This window comes from Octopus sinensis, linkage group LG4 (genome assembly GCF_006345805.1).
Source record: "Octopus sinensis linkage group LG4, ASM634580v1, whole genome shotgun sequence".
Taxonomy (NCBI): domain Eukaryota; kingdom Metazoa; phylum Mollusca; class Cephalopoda; order Octopoda; family Octopodidae; genus Octopus; species Octopus sinensis.
Genome location: NC_043000.1, coordinates 131,650,836 through 131,660,857, shown reverse-complemented (window position 1 = coordinate 131,660,857; position 10,022 = coordinate 131,650,836). Strand labels below are relative to the sequence as shown.

General features: G+C 34.9%; 1 long non-coding RNA gene across 1 annotated transcript in view; it reads right to left on the bottom strand.

Annotated features, from left to right (window-relative positions):
* Window positions 1-716, bottom strand: part of LOC118763133 — a 17,826-nt gene extending 17,110 nt beyond the window's left edge. The window contains exon 1 of the long non-coding RNA XR_004998889.1: window positions 658-716. This is a non-coding gene — a long non-coding RNA (uncharacterized LOC118763133). The remainder of the gene's footprint in view (window positions 1-657) is intronic.
* Window positions 717-10,022: the final 9,306 nt, after the last annotated feature.

The following is a 10,022-nucleotide window of genomic DNA, read 5'->3' as shown; positions in this document are numbered from 1 at the left end:
TGATTAGATGCTAGAAATCACCATTACAGTATTTGAAGGAAAAACAGCAAAAACTTCATTAATTTAGTCACAGATTACGAAATTTACGAAATTTGATCCTGTCCATATTAATTTGCACGCTACTGTATGTATGTATGTATGTATGTATGTATGTATGTATGTATGTATGTATGTATGTATGTCTCTTCTATAAACATACGGCATTCCTTCTATCTATCTGTTCGTTCCTCTGAGATATAAGCTATGGAATTGTGCTTTAAGTTCACATATTGCAGCTGTCTTCCCGCTTCCCGCCTGTATATTATCCATACATCATCTGACTCCACAAACATTTTGCTAAGCCCTTGGTCAATCCTTCTGCAAACATGCTGAAGACTTCGTTAGTTCTTCTATTCTCGAACTGCTTTCTACTTCAATCATCTATCTTTTCATGTTTTCTTGCTAGCACCAACATACATCAACCGTCTCTACCATGTAAGTTGTGCAAGGCACCGCAAAGATCACAGTGCCGCCCCTTGTCTTACAATCTATGAAAGTAGCTAATTTAACGTTAAGGACATTAGAACGTCTGACAGTAAAATTTCTATAAGAAGAATTATTTCAAAACTCAAGTTTACCAACTTTCGAAATAGAGAATAAACAAGCAAATTAACTTACGTTAGTCAATTTTCTCTGATTTTTTTCTGATCCGGGAGCAGGCGAAGTTGTCTTTAGTGTAAAGACTATAGAAACTAAATTTATTACCCACGCGAACGATATTTATGGGTTCTAAATGTGTAATTAAATAAGTTAAAAGCACGCTGACGAAATTTAATATACTGCAGAGATTATTAAAACAGAATAACTAACTTTATGACTACTCTGGAGATGGACAGTGACTAATATACGCATGCACATACACATGCACAAACACTCACATACATACATACATACATACATACATACATACATACATACATACATGCATACATGCATACATACATACATACATACATACATACATACATACATACATACATACATACATACATACATACATGCATGCATACATACATACATACATACATACATACATACATACATACATACATGCATACATACATATATACATACACACATACATACATACATACATACATACATACATACATACATACATACATACATACATACATACAGAAGCTGGCTACCCGCATGGTTCTTGGTCTCAAGAATTTGTCTTATGAAGAAAGGCTGAAGACGCTCGACCTTTATTCTCTAGAAAAACGACGACGCCGTGGAGATCTCATTCTTGCTCACAACATCATAAGCGGAAAGTGTAACCTCTAGAAAGAGCTGTTCTTCACTTCTGCTCCAGAGCGTCGGCTGCGGGGTCATTCCGAAAAGCTCTATCTGCGACGATTTCATCTCAATCGAAGGAGAGGGGCTTTCTCCGTCCGGGTTGCGGATCCGTGGAATAAGCTGCCAGACGAGATGGTGAAGATGCCGACGACAGCTCGGTTCAAAGTCTCCATTGACCTCAAGTGGCCTGAACTCTTTACATGAACACCGCCCTGTACATAACTCCATGTCCCCCTACATGGCCTTGCTTTTTGCTTTTTGAGCCAAAAAATTAACTAACTAACTAACTAACATACATACATACATACATACATACATACATACATACATACATACATACATACATACATACATACATACATACATACATACATACGCTTTGTTAGCGACCGGCTTGAACTCTCTTTAAGAATTAATAAAATTCAAAGATAGAAAGCGGCTAACTTTCTATCGACCATATCTTATCAACTTTTATCACCAAAATCTCAATAGGAACAGTAACACATCACATTGATTAGATTTGAAAGAGACAAAAACTGATCCCCCAAGGCAGGACCACCCATTTTAAACAACTACCTGCTACCTGCATGCCAGAATTTAATCTTCAAAGACTAGCAGAACAAGCAGCTAGGAGGAAGCATCGCTTTCAGTCATTGGTCCACGCATGTCCCTTCACCACGACAAGAAGCGACCAACAGATGGGGAATACATACATAAAGCAACAATAGCAAATCTTCACATGCACTGATTCCAAATATTGCACATATACACACAAACATGCACAAATCAATGGTTGTTTCAAATTCTAATGAAGGGGCCTTGGTTCTTGGTTAGAAAGCAGCTCTTTATTGGCGAGAAATCTTGAAATAAAACTGAATGATAACATGCATGCATGCGTACATGCATACATACATGCATGCATACAAATATACATACAAACATACATACATGTGTACAAGCATACAAACATGCATATAAAGGGTGCGATGGGTAAATTACCGCCATTTTACATTTTTTATTATTTCGCGCATGCACATTGTTTTTCATTTTGTCGACTACATAGTATAGTAGTGTCAGTTGGGTACCGTCTGTGAGAAAAACAGCACCATGACGCAATTCAGAAAATTGGAAACGACACGCTGTACTGCCTGGTATTCGCCTCTGAAACTCCAATACAAACATTTCAGAGTATTTGGGTGTCAATCTGGGGATAATGCATATACCGACAGTGATAAAAATCAAACATCCAGTCAAAATCATGGTGTTTGAAGTGATCACTAGTGATGGTGATGTTAAGCCTCCATTCATCTTCTCACACGGCCTTAGACTCAACACAGAGGCCTACATTAAGTGCCTGGAGGAGGTAGTGATGCCCTGGGTCAAAAGAGTGGCTGCTGAAAGACCCTATGTCTGGCAACAGGACTCTGCACCATGCTACGCAAGCAGGGTAACCAAGTCATGGTTAACCAGAAGAGTTGCAGGATATTCCGAAGTCGTCTGGAAGCCGTGGTTGAAACCAGTGGCGATTTTATTGGATAAATTTACTGTTTAGTATTTCAAGATATTTTTATGTAATTTTGATAAATTTCTGGCATACGGATTCTTATATATATATATATAAATGTCAATTTCTGTCTTTCTGTATGTTACCATCTTGCTACCGAAACCAGCGAACCAATCTTCACGAAACTTTGCGTATATGTTAAACTAACATCCAGTTCAATAATAGGCTAATTGGATTTCAATAAAAATCTATAATGTGCTTCCTAGTTCGGTTGGGTGAATTATATGATAAAATGAAAAAGGTGCAAAGCGTATTAGTGTGAGGGAAATGTGGTGGTTGAGCGAGTGTGACTGATATCAGGGAAGAAGAGAACAACGTTGAGTTAGCGACAAATAACGTTGATACAGCTGTAATATACGCTTACTTTCGTAAATACACACACACACACACACACACACACACACACACACATGTACATAAGTAACTTTTAAAACGCCGAGGAAGGGGAAGTAAGGTGAGTGTGAGGAATACGTAGCTTTAAGGAGAGAGGGGATAAGTGGCTTTTCTACTGCCCACCGCAAAGAAACACTCACAAATAGATACACATACATACATACATACATACATACATACATACATACATATGTTTACTATACACCATTTTTCAATTCGTGATTACCATGTATGGTGTGTGTGTGTGTGTGTGTGTGTGTGTGTGTGTGGTGTGTGTGTGTGTGACGTCCTATAACTGTCTGTCTCTCTACTTTTGTAGGGGCTTCCCTGTTGCTGTCACATATTGTGAGATTTTAAAATTACGTCGAAATTTTACAAAGATAATTTTCCATGTTAAATCCGATTTTGTTATTTATTTGTTCCAGAACAAATGCAGAAAAATGTTACTTAGGTTTAAAGTTTAATAAATTTTACCTACTCAGAAAATAGGATTTGGTAGTTGGCATTTTCTGTCTGATAGCTGTCTATCATAAAATGAAAGCAAAATTATTACAAGGAGGGATTTTTTTTAAACAAACGAAAGCAAAGCATTTCGACGACCAAAGTTGTAAGAACCTCTGAAGTTTTAATAAATTTTAATGAATAGTGTAATGTAGAACGGTCGAACAGACATGTAAATAATTTAAAAAGGAAAAAACATCCTCTACGAATTTTTTTGCGAAAAATTTCACAAATCTGTCCTGATCAAGAGGCCTATCTGTCGGGGAAGGCATGGTCTGACATGGAATAAACAAACATTTATATAAGACATTCTATTGTAAAATTTTACCGGCAAGATCTGAACAGATGGATAGAGGAAATAGGCATAAGACCCAGTTTAATACAGCTCCAGATAACAGTGTTATTAGGGACATCTAGGATACTCAGGAGGGTTCTAAGGCTATTTGTTGTAGTCCAATGTTAATATTCTTTTCTTTTCCAACAGTCTAATCTGTTGAGTGCATAATAATAATAATGATGTTAATAATAATAATAATAATAATAATAATAATAATAATAATAATAATAATAATAATAATAATAATAATAATAAAAATGAACGAACTATTGAGTTTGGTTTAATGGCCTACCAATGTATACTATGAGTTTCTTTGCCCTAGGAGTCGGGAAGACACTCGGCAAGAAATGGAAGCAAATTTGAAAGAAGAAAAAAAAAGTAATGATAATAATAATAATAATTACTGATAAAAAATATATACATACAGATGTTAACTTGTTGAATTTTTGAATTTCTGAATTTTTTTTTTCCTTTGAAAGTTTTCTTTTCTTTTTATAAATTTTCTTGTGGTTTATAGTTTTTGCAATTGTGCAGTTTGTATATATTGATAGGTGCTTAACTCCTTAATTTTTTGTTTTTTTATCCTGCATTTAATTGCGTTGTTACAATAAAAGGCATGTTTACATATTCGGGTAGTCAGGAAAAAAAGAAAGATAAAATTTTCACACAAAATTGTAGATATTAAAATTTCTAAAATTTTTAGAGATGTTCGTTTATATATCCGATCTGAGAAGACTAGTGATTTTGCCACAAAAAGGATGTTTACATTTTCGAATACTCAGGGAGAAAGGAAAGAAAAGGAGGGTACAATTTTCACAGAAAACTTTTGATAGGGTAAGGGTTAGGGTTTTCCTCTTCCTTCTTGTGCACCTTGTCCACCATCACTAGGTCTCGTCTGTTATGCTCTAGCACCTGATCTGTTGGAGTGGGAAATCCTAGAAGATTTTGCAAGTCTCCGACTCTGCCACTCTCTGCGGTTTGTGCTCATACCACGTTTTGCCTCTCTCTAGCACCTATTTTTCGCACAGTTTCCAATGTAGCACTTTCGTTACCTGGTCGTGTCGCCACAACTTGTAGTGGTTTTGGACAAGTCTAGGGTATTCGTTCATGATATGGGCAATGGTTTCAACCTCTCTATTGCAGATGCGACATAGCGGAGACACTTGCTAAGGTTGTTCCTCCAGTTCGTGGCCAAAGCTTATGTTATTAATATTATTATTATTATTGTTATTTTTTCCTTCTTTCTTCAAATTTTCTTCCATTTCTCGCCGGGTGTTTTCCGTACACCTAGGGCAGAGAAGCTCATTGTATGCATTCCCAGGTTACACACGTAAATTCACAGGTAAAATATGTATTTAAAAAAATTGATAAATAAATAAATTCATGAATGGATGTTGTTTTCAATGCTCTTCTCAGTACATGAGTCGTTCCAGTTAACACGATTTTTTGCACTATTATTATTATTATTATTATTATTATTATTATTATTATTATTATTATTATTATTATATTATTATTATTACTACTACTACTACTACTACTACTACTACTACTACTACTACTACTACTACTACTATTATTATCATTATTATTAAGGGTGGTGAATGACAGAATCAGTAAAGTGTCGGACAAAGTAACGTACAACACTTAATTATGTCCCTTTACATTCTAATTTCACTTCTCACCGGAGACGATTGTCATCCCTGTGGGATCGATTAAATAAATATCAATCATATACTGAAGCTAATTCCATTGACTGTAGAATCCCACTCCTATAAATGCGTGACCTTTTTCCGATTTAAGAAACTTCGTTAGAAGTGACACAACAACAGAAATAGTATAGCATCATATATAATACTTTGCAGTATTTTGTTATGGTTCGATTTTATTGCTAACTCATTCAGGATTGATAAGTATAGTAATGCCCCACTTTACGAGGACACGCTTTGCGAGACCCCGGGTTTACAAGATTTATCTTTCAAGTAGAAGGTCTGAATTTTGAAAGAAGTGCAAAAGTTTCGACTCCAATAACAAATGCTTCTTCGTGTTACCGTGTTATAGGGCGAAAAAAAAAAAAGCTTCCTCTCAGCTAACAACTCCAGGGGAACGAATTACGATTTATAACATTGCTATTATGGGAAATTATTGCTCTGTTTTACGAGTTTTCACTTTACGAGATGTTTCTGGGAACAAATTAACCCGTATATGGAGGTATCACTGTATCTGGAACGCAATAGCGTATTTATAACATTTGTAATATTTTATATTTCCAAACTTAAGAGTTTTACTTTTTACATAAGTTTTTGACCGCCTTGCTTGTATGCAAGGGATGTTTTTTATATAATGATTGACCTATTTTTTATAATGATTGACCTATTTTTTTATAATGACTGACCTATTTTTTTAATAAGGATTGACCTATTTTTTTTTTATAATGATTCACCTATTTAAAAAATTTTTTGACCTCCTACCAACTTGCCCAAATCAGCAAAACTGCCAAAGGGCTTAATCCGAATTTTTATGTAATTTTTTAAAAAACATTTTTTGTAATCTTTCTTATTGTAACCGATAAAAAATATTCGATGTAAATTGGATTAATAAATTTATTATTATTATTATTATCCTTATTCTAATTATTATTATTATTATTATTATTATTATTATTATTATTATTATTATTATTATTATTATATTTTATTCGTTTAGCATTGGGCAGACATGGCTAGGCGCCGGTGTGGCTGTGTGGCTAAGAAGCTCGTTTTGCTGCCATGTTGTTTCGGATTCAGTCCCACTGTGAGATACTTTGAGTAAATGTCTTCTACTATGGCCCTTTGCCGACTTTATGCCATGCGAGTGAATTTGGATGACGGAAACTGTGGGAAAGCCCATTATATACATACATACATACATACATACATACATACATACATACATACATACATATATACATATACATATATACATACATACATAGGGGTTGGACAAAATAATGGGAACACCTAGCATCATAATTTTGAAATATCTATAAAACCGTCCAAAGCTTGTTTATTTTTATGTTTTTTTATTTATTATTAGTGTTGCTTAATATGTCTTGCTAAAATTGCTGTTTCTTTCCAGATATCATCAGAAAAAGGTAATTAAAATTCATTAAATTGACAAATCAATCGAACTTTCAAAGAGGTCAAATTGATGGTCTCGTATGGCAGGCGCTAGCGTAACAAAAACAGCCGAAATGTTTAGTGTATCAAGAAGTACTGTCTCGCAAGTAATGACAGCCATTTACGATAAAATGGTGAAACAGGTCAGTTCATCCTAAATTCTTTGCAAACTCCTAAATATATCTCCTTGTGTGTATATATATATACTACCAAAATATGACCTTTTTGAACTTATAATTTTCTGTGTATATATATATAGATACTGCCAAACAAACATGATTTTTAATGAAATCCTAATATTTTTTACGAACTTTTTAATAATTTCTCAAGATTTTTTCTGTAAACTGTTTTTAACACTTTCTTATTATTATTAAAGAATGTATATATGTATTGTAATTTTTTGTGCCTAATATTTTAATGAACTTTTAATATTTTCCCAAGATTTTTCGTTGTAAACTGTTTTTAACATGTTCTTATTATTATCAAAGAATGTATATATTGTTATGGGGGTCAATTCGGGAAACAAATGCTATGACCTACTTTGCTCGTTGTAGTCTGAAAGTCTGGAATACAAAGTTATTGTCCTTTGTTCCGTCAGATTCTGGAAGGATTAATAAGTTCTGAGGAGACCTTTGGCCTTGTGCCGGTCAAAGAAAGTTCGAGGAAGCTACCCTATAAAAAGCAGGGACTGTGAGTCTGTTGGGCAGTCGGCCGGCAGTTCTGGCCAGAGACGGGACTGATACGAAGGCGGTCAGTTGAGAAAGACAGACAGACAGTGTGAGGGATGTCAAGCGAGAGAATGACAGTGAATGTGAAAGAGGAGGACAGGCAGATAAGATTACGGCGAGAGGCAACGACAACGTGGAGAAGGACATACACATAGGATTAAGGAGCTAAGAGAGAGGGACTAAGGTATGAGGGCACTGGCTGTTGTGTAACGGTATATGTTTATTTATGTTTTGATATGTGAAAAAAGAAGGGAAAAGAATTGTTGAAATGTAAAAGAATTGATGTGTTGAAAAAAGAGAAAGAAGGAAAGAGGAAAAAGAAAGAACTGTGTAAAGACATTGTGAAAAGAGTTGTTGAAAAGAAAGAAAGAAGGAGAAAGACTCTAATGTATTGAACTGTATCGTTAATGTGAACGTTATTTGTTTTAAATTGATCTGAACATTAATTGATCTGAACTGTATATTGTATCTGCATGCTTTGATTTGTTGTTTCCTTGTTTTCTTGCACGTATTTTCTTTGATGTATTTGACGTAATAATTGTTATAAACTACTGTTGTTAAATGTAGCCAATTACCTTCCGCCGTCTCTCTTTGTGTCTCTTCCTGCTGTTGTTTGTTGTTGTGTTATCTCCGGTCGCCGGTTGCCGAGTTCGCTGCCGCCCTCCCCCCACCGAATTCTCTCTCTCTGAGTTCGTGGGGAGTTCACCGATCGATCGGGCCGGAAAATCGTCGTCGCTCGACTTGGTAGGGTCCCGGGTTTTCCGAAGAGTTTGAGCGACGGCAGGTGATTCGTAACAATATGTATTGTAATATTTTGTGACAACCAGTACTTAACACAATCTTTTTCTAAAAAAGTGAAAGCGGTCAAATGAATAAACATCTTTTAAAATTGCATTTTCAAACCTTCTTTCATATATAATTCCACTTGTGCGGTACCTTACAACTTCACTTTGTTATGTATATATGTATATATACATATTTATATATGTATATGTGTGTGCGTGTACGTTTGCATGTGTGTGTGTATTTTGTCCTTACCACCGCCTGACAACCAGTTTTCGTTTGTTTAGGTCCTCCTAACTTAACGCTTCAGCAAAATAACTCGCAGAATACGTACCATATTTTAAGAGAAAAAGTATTGCCGTCAATTTGTTCGATTAAGACGCCTTGAAGGCGAGGTAGAGAAGAGACGATAAAAGAATACCCGTCCCTAGAAATTTGTGTTCTTACTCCATTGTAAGAAACCATCTTAGATTATAGTAGTGTGATGGATAGCTGAATTAGTACACTGCGTTGGGCTTTTATTTCTTTAAAGTCAGATTTCAAATGCTGCTGGGTTCAACTTTGCTTTTAATCTTTTCAGGATCGATAAAGTAAATACTAATCAAGTAGCAGAGTATTTTTGGAAGAATGAATGGCAAATTTGCGCATTGGTTTGCTATGTATGAAAAGGAAACATAGCCCGAGGCTGTCAAAATAAATTCACAACTGGAGTCACAAAGGAAATCTCCGAGTTATATGAAATAATATTATTAAATTGATTCATTATCAGAGAATACTATTAATAACAAAATCCTCCAGAGAATTCCTTCTCAATTCAGCGACAAGTTTGAAAAGATTTAAGCGAATGCATAAAAATGTGTAGAAACGGGAACAAAACATGGCACTTCATAGAAATCTTATGTGATTATCCTCGAGCATTGAGCATATACCATAACATTATTGCAGTCAGCAAGAAAAGATCAATGAAGTTTAAAGAGAGAAAAGGAAAAAATGTTATCTGAAGGCAAATCATCCAGATCGTAACTCAAATTATGATTTTACATGGATCTTTACTTTAAAATAATTTTAAAAAATGGAAAAGCAATGGAACTTGACATCTTCACGGAGCTAAATAACTTAACCTGATATAAGAATATGGTTTCTCAAACTCTTTAACGACTGTTCTCTCACACGTAAAAAATGCCTTAGTTTTGGTGAAAAGCCAAACTAACCGATAT